This window comes from Euprymna scolopes, chromosome 14 (assembly GCF_053919585.1).
Source record: "Euprymna scolopes isolate OS-2025 chromosome 14, ASM5391958v1, whole genome shotgun sequence".
NCBI lineage: Eukaryota > Metazoa > Mollusca > Cephalopoda > Sepiida > Sepiolidae > Euprymna > Euprymna scolopes.
Window position 1 is genome coordinate 114,592,628 of NC_136495.1, and position 12,891 is coordinate 114,605,518.

The window sequence follows — 12,891 nt, forward strand, 5'->3', positions numbered from 1 at the left end:
ATATATATATATATATAAGTGGTGGACGGATGTTTGTTTAAATAGATATTTGGCGAGATTATTTACGGCCGCCTCTCCCGTGGGTCGATCGGTAGAACTGCTGACTGTCAAAGCGATGGTTCTAAGTTCAGTCCTCGGCTTGGGAGAGGTGCTAGTCTAGCGGCACTGATAAGTTGTGATGCAACGAAACAAGACTGTATGTCGATGACTATATATATATATATATATATATATATATATATATATATATATATATATGTAGTTTTTATTGTCTATTATAGCATTGTTCGCAGTTATGAGTTTATTAACTTGAGTTTTGAGTTGATTTTTAGAGTTTCTTTTCACTTTTAAAATTTTGTGCGGTCATATAAAATGGCTTGTAATTTTTGGAAATAAGCAGATTTGTTAAGTACTACGTATATGTTAGTTAGTCTTAGTCGATAAACAAATTAAGTTAACAGTTAGAAACATGGACCAAACTAATTAAAACCCAGTTAACAATCCCCACCCCATCGATATATTCTACCGAAACCAGCTACACCACAAATTTAAATCAGATGAAACGGTACCAAGGAATATAATACATCGATATATATTCCCAGCCAATAATACTAAGATCAGATTTATCATCTACAACAAGAAATTAACAATTGCTTATAATTAAAAACGATACTTCCGGACAAAATCAGTCAACGAAACCAATGGTGGATGGCAGCGATCAGGCTAGCTTTGATGTTGTGGGAGGTCATGTTGGTGATGTTTTCGACGTATGAGCAAACGAAATTATCCAGTGAGTTTAGGTGGGGAGGGGGAGGCAGTAAGAAAAAGGTACAAAATCGTACCACTCCTTCTGAAGCCAAACTTGAGTCTCTTTGGACTTGTGAGTCGGCGCCGAGTCCTATTGCTACACCCAAGGTCTGCCAGCGATCACCTGATTGCACCAAGGTATTATCACACTCTTCAGCACATCCATGTACACTTTGGTGTTAATTTTCAAGCTGACTTCGAAGATGTTAGACCCTCACTTGAAACCATACCAACCACCATGACCGTGGCCGGAAACTTCATTGAGAAGCGTTGAACCGTCCTGATTTGCATTTTGAGGGTGCTGGCAATTGTCCTGTTGTCATAACTTGGATCGGTAGAGAGCATGAGTTGTTCAGCGGTGCCTCTCCGATCTCGCTCGTTGAACATTGTGTCACTTTCAGACATGATAGAAGGCTCATCGTATCGCTCTTCGGATTTTTACACAACTGGCAAACTAGTAGATGGTCTGCAACAAAAAAAAAAAAAAAAGAAAAAAGAAAGAAAATCGGCTTTCATCAAACGGAAATGGTATCATGCCGTCTTTTCTAGGACGACAATTTTATCGTTTCAACGTGTATTTGCGACAAATGTAGTACATGAATAACATGAATAGCATTTTATCCCTCGCTCTGATTCACCCATTCATTCATCTTGTGGCCACTCATCTCTAACTCCGAGTTAGTAGCAGTATTCATAATGTGAAGAAATATTTATTCGCCTTCGAAACACCCCTAAGCCTTTTACTCGCTAAAAGGTTTCTTTTTGTATACTTTCTTTATGGAGTTAATTGTTAAGGGCTCAATCTATTTTCTATTTCTCCCCGACCTTCGTTGTTCGGCGAAGGTTGAGTGATGAACAGGTCAAAGATGTTTTTCCACTTCACCCTGTGTGTTCATAGGATCATTTTATGTTGTTTTGTATTAGTTAATGTTTCTTATAGGTGAGTCTTAGACCTTGGATTATATACACCATCTCGCCTAACCATAATGATTGTGCACAGTACGGGATATACTTTGGAAACTTTAAAATAAAAGAAATAAAAAAGGATTTTCTTATCTGGGACTCGTTTTTGACTATTTGGATAATTTGTAAACACGGATCTCACTTCTTGCCAGCATTATTCCTGTCTGTAAGCGAGTTGATATTGTATTCACGTTCGGGGCTATGCGATATTTTTTAAATTACACGGGTTTAACCTGGATGTCCTGTGTGGACGACTGGTGCTCAGCAAAAATGGTACCGGTAAAAAGAGTAAAAATGGTACTCCTTAGGCGTTGAGTTCCATGGCTTTATGAATATTAAAAGAAAAAAGTTACTAAACATTTATCAATAATTTCTCACTTTTACGAACATTTGTTTTTAAATTTCTTTTTAAATGACGACTTTTATCGACTTTTTTTTAAAATAGTATTTGCGGATGGGTATGCTAACAACAAATATCAATTAAATTTTGCAAATATTTCCCCCCCCCCAAGAAAATGGAGTTTATTTCGAAATCCGTTGTTAACATGGGGAGGTTGAGGGTGTTTATTCTGAAAGCCGTTCTTAACATTATTATTAATGTTTGTAAAAGTGAGAAATTATTAATAAATGCTTAGTAACTTTTTTCTTTTAATATTCATAAAGAGTAAAACTTTTTTTTCAAAATAAATAAATAAATGTTTGTAAAAGTGACAAATAATCGTTTAGTTACTAAGGCAACGTCAGTAATTAAAAAAATGCTACGTGCGCATGCGTCAGGGATGGGGGATAAAATTAGTTACTAAGGCAACGTCAGTAAATAAAAAATGTTACGTGCGCATGCGTCAGGGAGGGAGGACTAAGAGAGCGACAATTAAATTTTTCTGCTGGTCGTCATGGAACTCAACGCCCAACAAGTACCGCAAAAATACACGGGAAAATGGCACGGTAAAAATGGCACCGGTAAAAAAGGTACCGGTAAAAATGGCAAAAGTCATTAACTAGGTAAAAATGACACTTTGATAATAAAAAGAATTAGGACTGCTTGAGAAATCCGAGCTAAGCTCCCCTTCCCCAGTTTAAAATAGAGGTAAGTCTTTTAACTTAAGTTTGGAAAAGGTCGGTTTGGTTAGGTTCAAATTCTGCAGAAGCACTGAAAAGAAAATTATAACGTTTTATTTAATAATTATTTTATAATAAATATGTATATATAATAATCTGAAGAAAAAAATTCTAAATAAAATTTTACCGCTGCCATATTTATCTAAATTCAATTTTTTTTTAAAGTCTCGAAAATGGAAACTTAATTCAAAATTTAATCGCTAGCGGCTACTGATTGTTATTTTCTTGCACCAAAAAAAATTTTTTTTACTAAAAAAAATGTTATACCACAGAACATTAGCAAATTTGATTTACAAATTACAAGTGTTGTGTATTACGTGAGAACAAGAAAAAAATGGCAGACACAATAAGGTTATATATTTGGAGTCTCGATAATGACTTAACAATTTTTTTTAATTACTGCTAAAAATTCACTCCATAAATGTTATGGTAACATGGTAAATAATCTGCAGAGTCTGAAGAGGAGGGTTCTTTGTTAACTATTCTGTACTTTCACCTAACAATTTAATAAATAAACTTGGGAAATTGAAAATCTCCCTAGAAGTTATATTACTGATGAAGTTTAATATCAGGATGGAATCTGATGAAATACTATTTGCTGCTAACTTTAAATCGGAAACACTTCTGTTTTGTCAATATTTATGAAATTATCAGTGCTTTTTTTTTTTGTTTTTGTTTGTTTATGTTTTTTTCCCAATTCGCAATTATACCATTTTTGTTCTGAAAGAAAGGAAATTAGTTATTAGAGCTCTGGGTACTTATGCAAAATAGTACGGAATATGCTTAAATAATGACATTATTTGGAAAATCGTTATTAAAAAAAAAAAGAAAAATCTAAATTGTTTTTGGTTCAATATTGATGAGGAGCCTCTTAGCAGCTGGTAAAAATTACAAATTTTGTGGGCCAAGAACAAAAAAAGGACCAACAAGCATGATAAATATCAGTCCTACTCGGTGATGCCCCCACGCTTTGCTAGGATTATGAATTATTGATGAAAGAAAGAGAGTGTATATACTCGCAATTAAGTGTTATATTCCCCCTCTCTACCCCTACAAAGACTTTTTACACTGGCTCACTAAAAAATCAATCAAACTAGTAGGAATCATTAGGAGCCGAGATTATTCCGTATTAAAAAAAAAGGAAGTGTAAAAAGTGTAAATCCCTATAAAAAAAAGGTAAGTGCAAAATGAATAACCAATGCTCAAAATGTATGAACAGTTTGTCCTTCTCTTTACTTAAAAATTCACAAAAAAAATCAGGAAGTTAACCAATTTTTATTAAATTTTCAGTATTTATCAAATAATGATGACAGAATATAATAAACCATTTATTTTATTTGAATCTTAGTGGAAATGTATAATTTTGTTTAAACAAAAAATACTTTTACTAAAGTTATGGTTTTCAGTAGTAAAAAAAAAAAATGAACGAATTTATTTTTGCTTTTTTATGAATATAAAGCATCGTTAATTGTAGCAATAATTTTTTTTTTCAGAAACATTACGAAAAAAGCCCCTAATGTCCGTATTAATGAATTCGATATAACTAAGAAAAATTAATTTCTCGAACTACCGATATTATTATTGAATCAAGCATTGTTTATTTAATATTTACACACAAAATTATAATTGCAAAAAATATTTCTACTTCTTTTTATATTACATGTTTCACATGATTTTTATATGTAAGAGTCTAATATTTTCCCGGTAGGACGCCAAATTACAATCCACCATTTTGTTACGCTAAAAGTTGTCAAAACTTTCTGCAGAAAAAAACGTACGTTCTTACATTTTTATTTAGCGAATAAACATAATTACATATGAAAAACCACGTTCATTACATTTTTTTTTAATCTAACTTATGCAACGGGGATGAGTTGATTTTTTTTTTTTTATTCTAAAACGAAACTGACCTTTTTTGATAAATTGTCTGTGGCGTACCGGTAAAATATTTTTTCTAAAGAATTAAGTTGAATAAAGTTTATTTTTACGAGAATCTTTACACATTTATCTAGCGAATAAACATAATATTACATATGAAAAACCAGGTTTATTATATTAAAAAAATCAACTTATTCAACGGTTGGTTTTATTTTAGAATAAAAAAAATTAAATTCATCCCCATTGCATAAGTTGACTTTTATAATGGGTTTTTTCATATGTAATTTTATGATTATTCGTGTATAAAGTTTATTTTTATGAGAATCTTCATACATTTATCTAGATAAATGGATAAAGATTCTCGTAAAAATAAATACATGTTTATATAATAAAAAGTTGGTTTCATTTTAGAATTAAAACACCAAATTTCTCTCCGTTGCCTGAATTGGATTTTTAAAAAATAGTGAACGTGGCTTTTTATGTGTAATTTTATGTTTATTCGCTAGATAAAAATGTAAAAGTAAACGTTTTTTTTCTACAGAAAGGTTTATTTGGATACGGTACACGATACCTAATAACTTTTGGCATAATAAAATAGCGGATTTAAATTAGGCGTATTTTCCTTGCTTGAATGAACGTGAAAATTTCGGGGTAACATAATTTTTATATAATCTTGAAATATATATATATATTTTTTTAATTTAAAAGCAGAAACAGAAAAATAATTAAATTAATAAATGATAAAAATCATACAAATGTTCACGATAGGAATGTACGGATGCACGACTGGGGGAAAAACAGCACTCTCTATCTCCCTCCAACTACGTGACGTCATTTTCAGACAGCCTTTTGACTTTCTGACATTTCGGCCTTCCGTAGAATCCATGCTTAGACAACTTCGTTTGTGTTTTCTTAATCGAAGCTAGAATATCTCGCTTGGGGGGGGGGCTAATTAAGTTATTTTATTTTGTGCAAAAAAAGGTGTTTGTTTTTATTTAATTCAATATCTTAGGAATTTACTTATTTTCTTGGAAATAGACCCAGAAAACTAATATTTAATGTTTATTCTAATGGTTGATTTCGATCAGCGATTACTTTGGATAGACTATCTGCATGGCCAATTCTATTAGTAAATACTCCAATTAAAATTATAGTTTACAAGGATGGTACTCCATCTCAAAAGTCTATTTGGGGTACAAATTGGTTGTCTTTTTTCGAGTCAAACATTGTTAGTAATGGCTTATGATCAGCCTGAATTTAGGAAAACTCGTCCCCGGAAAACTCGTCCCTTTTTGCTAGGTAGGAAAACTGGCCTCTTATTGAATAAATATCGATCGAAAACACATTTTATGACCGTTCTCGAAGAAAATATTGTTTTAAAAGAGACTATACCCTCTTAATATTTTTAAAAAATAGTTTTACTTGTTTACTGTTGTTTTTTAAAAAAAATAAAATCGATTTTCTAAGTGTCCGTTTTCTACCGAACTGGTTAAGTTGTTAATGGATTCACTTATTTTAAAGCGTTTATCCTGTTCAAAAACGAAACTACAGACCGAATGATATTTTTTTTTAAATATTTATACATATTTACTGTTGTTTTTTAAAAGGGCAAAATCGATTTTTCTACCTAGCTGGCTAAGTTGTTAGTGGTTGTGAAACGTTTATTTAGAAAAAAAAAAAGTAGCATCGAGTGTTACGTGAGAACGAAAAATAATGTCCAACATGAGGGATCAAATCTTAGGGGTCTTGATAATCGCTAAAAAAAATAGAAAATTAAAGAAAATGCTGAGGGAGATTTGGTTTTAAAAGAGCCCCCACCCTCGAAAAGAAAATAAATTTAATAAATTAATAATTATTAATTTTATTAATAAATTTAATAAAATTAATAAAAGAAAATAAATTTAATATTTTTTAAATTTTAGAGAGAGAGAGGGGGAGAGAGAGAAAGAAAGAGAGAGAGAGAGGGGGGGGGGTAAAAACTATATCTCCCTTCGAAAACAAAACGATAAACAACAACAACAAATGAAATTAAAAAGATTCTTAATAAATGATAGCGGAGTTTTCGATAAAACAGATTAGTAAATATCTTTATTGATTACTTTTCTCTCTTTTATTTTATTTATTTATTTATTTTATTTATTTTTTTTTTGTCGGGAGAGATGCCGTGTGTTAAAAAATATCTCATTAACTCATTTTAAATTTTTTTTATTTTTACTTCAAAATTATTCAATCAATCATTAAGGGAAATTCACTGGTTTTTGTTTTGTTTTTGTTGTTTAATTACATTATTTATTTTTTTTTACTAAATACCAAACAAAACTCTACTCTCATTATTCAAGAATTTTTTAAAATTTAATTTCTTTTGTTGTTTATTGTTTTGTTTCTGAGATATATATATTTTTTTTTAAAAACCCTTTCCCGAATTATATTATAAAAATCAAAAACAACATTAAATAAGTATAAATCATTTTTTTAATATTTTAATAATTTTTTTTAATATTATAGAGTGTGTAGTCTCTTTTATAATTGAATAAACGCTTTAAAATAAGTTAAAACATATCGAGCTAGGTAGAAAACGAACACTTAGAAAAATCGATTATGTCTTTTTAAAATAGCAGTAAACAAGTAAAAATATATATATTTTTTTAAAATGTTATGGAGGTGTAGTCTCTTTATTAAAGAGTATCTCTTTCAAGAACGGTCATAAAATGTGTTTGGATATTTAAGAGTAAACATGTAAAAATATATTTTTAATATGGGACGTGTATTCTGTTTTAGAAAACAATAACTCCTTTAAGAACGGTCATAAAATGTGGTTTCAATCAATATTTATTCAATAATGGCCCAGTTTTCTTACCTAGCTATTATGTCGTAACACACTAATAAAAGAAGAAAATCAAGTCGAGGCTGGTTTAAAAAACGAAGTGTATTAACATCACAGGTTCAAAGGTAGGAATACGAGTATAACTGACTAGCGCTCAGCCAGGCAGTGGAGTACTATCACGGTCACCCCTTCTCACCGGTGTAGACATTATTGGCACTATATCTATAGTGATAACCGGTGTAATTTCCCTTATGCATAGAAAGGCCGGTATAACCCCCCCCTTTGAAAATATCCCTTGATATTGACTTCCGTTTTCTTTTTTGACCTCCTATTCTCAGGTGCTGTCTCTAGTATGGGTACCTGAAAAGTATCAAACACTGTGTCCATTATGTCCTCCTCGGGCGATCTGGTTACCTCACTGTTCGAGTATCTTTTCCGCATTTGATTAGTGTGACGTTTGTGCACGAAATCTGGTCCCTTAATCATATAAACCATGTTGCCTATTTGTTTGTCAATAATGCAGGACTCCCAGAAAGTCCTATTATTTTTTGTGAATCTTGTAGAAGACTCTTTCGCCAAATTTATACCGTTTTTTATTTATCGTTTTTTTTTAGGTTTTGCCTACCTTGGTTTGGCAACACTTGTAATAAAAAACCGATCTAACCTTGTGTCCAAACATGACTTAAGCAGGTGTCTTCGACATTTCGATGTTTGCATTCGACGTGACCCTGTAAACCTGTAAAAACTGTTGGATTGACTTATCCGTCGGTTATCCACTAGCTTTTTTCAGACCTCTCTTGAATGTATCAACGAACCTCTCCGCTTGCCCGTTACTTCTCGGGTGGTATGGTGGAATGGTTATATGCTCGATTAGATGATTCTCACAAAAATGTTTAAATTCAGTAGACGTGAATTGCGTTCCATTTTATGTGACAATACAGTCTACTACCCCAAACCTAGCGAATAGTTCATAGAGGAAGTTAATAGTTGCCTCGGATGTGGGGGTTCTTGTATTTTAGTACTTCCAGTCACTTAGAGGTTGTCTACAACAATGAGATAATAGAACCCCTCTTGCGATCCCGAAAAGTATATGAATTCTCGACCAGTGTCGGTCCGATTTTGCCCACGATCCGAATTGAGTCGGAGGAGCTTTCATAGCTAATGCGCATCTTCTACACTCTCCGACCTTTTTTCTATATTCTTATCCATGTTTGATCAAAAAACGAAAGAGCGTATAAGGCTTTTCATTCTTGATATACCTGGATGTCCTACATGGAATTCCTTGAGCATTCTTTTCTGTAATGTTGCAGGAATTACCACCCTGTCGCTATATAACAGGACATTATCGCACACTGAATAGATTCCCTCATCCAGTTGGTTATTGTTGATTTTTTCTTTCGTGCTTAGAATTCGTCCACCTCTACCTTACTCTTAATCTCATCAAGCGTTACTGGAAGTTCTCTTATCGTGTCACATAACGTATTTTTTACCTCAACTTACGCTGGAATAGCTGCTATTACCATATCCTTCAATGGTTCTGTCTGCTCAGGTATTAACCTTGATACCTCGTCTGCATGACCAAGCTTTTTAGATGGTACATACTCCATTTGAAAATTGTAGTTCAGAAGCATGGTACCCATCTTTGGAGTCTATTCGCATTATGTTGTGGTAGTCCCTTTTTCGATCCGAAAATCGTTAATAATGGTTTTTGATCTGTTTGTAACAGAAATTGCCTACTATGCAGGGAACGAATGAATTTCTTTACCGCGAATATAATAGCTAGCGCTTCTTTCTCAATTTGCGAGTAATTTTTTCAGCTGACAAAAGTGTCCGGGATGCATGGGCTATAGGTTTTACTTTTCCATCATCCATTTTGTGTAATATGCATGCTCCTATATCATAGGAGCTGGCATCGCTTGCAATTACAATATCATGCTTGGGATTATAGTGTGCCAGAAATAAGTCAGACGTTAATATATATTTAATTTCCTGAAATGCTTCGTCGCACTCTTGCGTCCAGACCCATTTATGGTCCTTCCTTAACAGTTCATTTAAGGGTGATCTTAGTTTATGCATATTTGGCACGAATACATTGTAGTAATTCGCCAACCCTAAGAAACTTTGAAGAGACGCAATATTTTCTGGAGTAGGCATGTCTCTTATTGCACTCGAATCTCTTTGCTCTTTTTTTTAAATGTAAACTATAATAATTTTTTCAATGATTCTTTAAGACCAGCCTTTGCACAAAAATTAAACATTTAAAATTATCTGATGATAATTCCTCCAGTTTAAAGTCATCGCAATGCTTGTTTACTCTATTTGCATAAGTAGTGTAGTCGTCTTCTTCTCTTGTAATGACATTCATACATTTATATTCTGTGAAAAAGAAATGTTTTTGCAGTTCTGTTAGTAGCGTAACGGTCGTTTGGAAGTTCAACTCATTGGTCTTTTGGGGGGAGAATAAAATTCACGAACTTTGTATGTTCGGCTGTTACAATTTTTTTAGCAAAAGCCTAACTTTTTTAGCGTCTGTCCATAAAACGCAATCCGATACAAAAATATCTTCATATCTCCTATAGAAATGGGCAAAGTGACATCTTCTTCTGGTTTATAATTGACGTTTTCAATGGCGTTCCACACAGCCGTTTGCGAGAATGCGTTGATTCTCGTTTGCTTTCGTTAACTGTGTTGCTTCAAGAATTTTTCTTTGTTCTTTCTGTGTTTTCATCAAGATTTTTTCGAAATATTTCTGTTGTTGCAACAGCTCTTTTTAAATTTCTCCTCACTTTCAAGTTGACTTTATTGCAAGGCGGAGTCTTGTTCTGTTTGAAATTTGAATAATTACAAAAGAGACTCTCTGAACTCGGCATCCATCGTAACGAATTTAATTTATGAAACACAATTTACACTTGAAAGAAAAAAAATCAGTTTTCCCAATATTATTTCGTGAGCAAAAAGTCCATACAGCTTTTCTTGTCTCAATTCTTTTGTTTGAAGCATAACAGTTAAGAAAAGAGTACTTTTGGAAATTTAATTTGCTGTACGCGATATTTCTTGTAAGAAATAATGTCCGTCGAAATAACATTTGTCAAAAAAAAAAAATCTCTTTTTTTTTTTTTGCTTTTTTCTTTTTTTCACTTGTACGTGGTTTTACGTATGAAACAACAAAATCCTTCGCTTTTTTTTCTATGGGAAAATCATTTATTTTATTTTTAACCTCTGTGTTTTGCATAATATGACTTGATTATTTAACAGGTCCTTTATAAGCACAAATGCTTACGAATATATATTCTTTCTTTCACAGTCCGTTTCTCCTTCTCTTGTCAAATTTGGTGGTCGTTTTAGTCAAACATGTTTGTTCAAATATCAGAAATAACGACTCGAATTTGTGGTACTTAATCTGAACAAGTCATTTGAAGCAAAAAGACTCTTACCGTGAATAAAACTGGTTTCTTGTGAAAAAACAAAAACAAAAAAAAAACAGTGAAACTTTTTTCTATTTTTTTTTTTCGAAACACTCGCGTCAGTCTATTCAATTATGTTAATAATTGACCATATTATACGCGTTCTCTCTGTGTAGGTTTTTGACAGCAAGTCTTTATTTTATTTTTTTAAACATCGTCACATTACTATTGTAGTAATTACTTTGCTGTTAATCCATACGCATCCAAATATCTGCTTGCAATCACGAAGGTGTTTTGCCGGAAAAATCTCGCGAATCCTTGTATTTCAATCACTTTTGGTGATTGTTTACAGTGATATCGTTTCGATTCCGTCGTTGCCAGTCTATTGTGTCGTAACACAATAGTAAAAGAAGAAAATCAAGTCGAGGTTGGTTTTTTATGTATGTATTATGTATGTATGCATGTATGTATGTATGCCTAAAACTTTCGACAGAGGTGACGGATTTGCACGAGATTAGGGTTTTGAAGCTTGGCCCTTCGGACGACAAATATCGAAAAATTGGCTAAAAACATTTATACCTTCACTCTCAACTGGGCATTTTTCTACAAGCAGGGGTCGCTTTTTTCGCCGATATTTTAGAAAGTCATCCACTCTTTTCGATTGACTATCCTTCATTTAAAACTTCACGACTTCCGGTTTGGCGATGGACGCAACAGCAAAGACGTCACGTTTTTTTTGTTTTTGTCACATTCTTTTCCTCCTTCGCGGTACGGGTTTGAGCCTGCCGGCCTGCCTTTTTTTACCACTTTTTTTTTTGTTCAACACACACCTCCAAACACTCGGGCAACGCCGGGCTCCAAGGCTAGTCCATGTATAAATGTCGAATTCATATACACAATTATATTACAAATATGCAGACATCCTTGCATATCGGTAAAAGGTATTCGATTCTATTATAATCGTTGTTTCTTGTTACAAATCATTAGAGAGATATATCGCCAGTTTTCTAAAATAGTTCTTTTTTTCTAATATCACTCCAGCAAGTCAACAATTTTAATATTATTCGCAAAGAATGAGAGTTCAATATAAACGTTGTTTTAATTTGAATAAAATAAAATACGCATCAAGTGCGCTTAAAATCCAAATCACAAAGTAATATTAGGAAAATAAACAAACATTTTACTTGTTTGAAATTTATCACAAATATATTTCAGAGGTATCCTCCATCTTCAGTGTGTTGTTTTGTTTCTTTCTTTTTCTTCTTGCGTTACCTACGCACAGTTCAAACATTTCAAAATACAACCGCCAGATACAACGCGCGGCTCTATACAAACAGACTTCTTGCTCCAAATTTACAACATGGCAAGGAAGAAGAAAAAAAACAAGACAACACGCTGAAGATGGAGTATACTTCTGAAATATATTTGTGATAAATTGCAAACAAGTAAAATATTTGTTTATTTTCCTAATATTACATTGTGATTTGGCTTTCAAGCGCACTTGATGCGTATTTTATTTTATTCATAATAGTATTCGTATTATTTGGACTCATCGGACTGTTTTCCCCATCTTAAGTGTTATTTTCACAACGTTTCCCAACATTTAAGATGATAACCTGTTAGGGGAGTTACAAGTCCTCCGAACGAATAAATAAATAGAAATACACTACTAAATAATGTAAAATAAACATTTGTTTATTTTCGTTAAAAGAAAAGGAATGACTTGTTGTGTAGACATAGGTGCCAGACTGTATATAAAAAAAAGAAGAGAGGGAGGAAGTAAATATTTGGGAGTGTGAAAGAGAAAGAATCAGACGACGTGTTGCTGCGAAGTGAGATAAAGGGAGAGTCAAGCAATGTTCCTGGATGTTCGAGGCAACCTGTCGTCTCTGAATT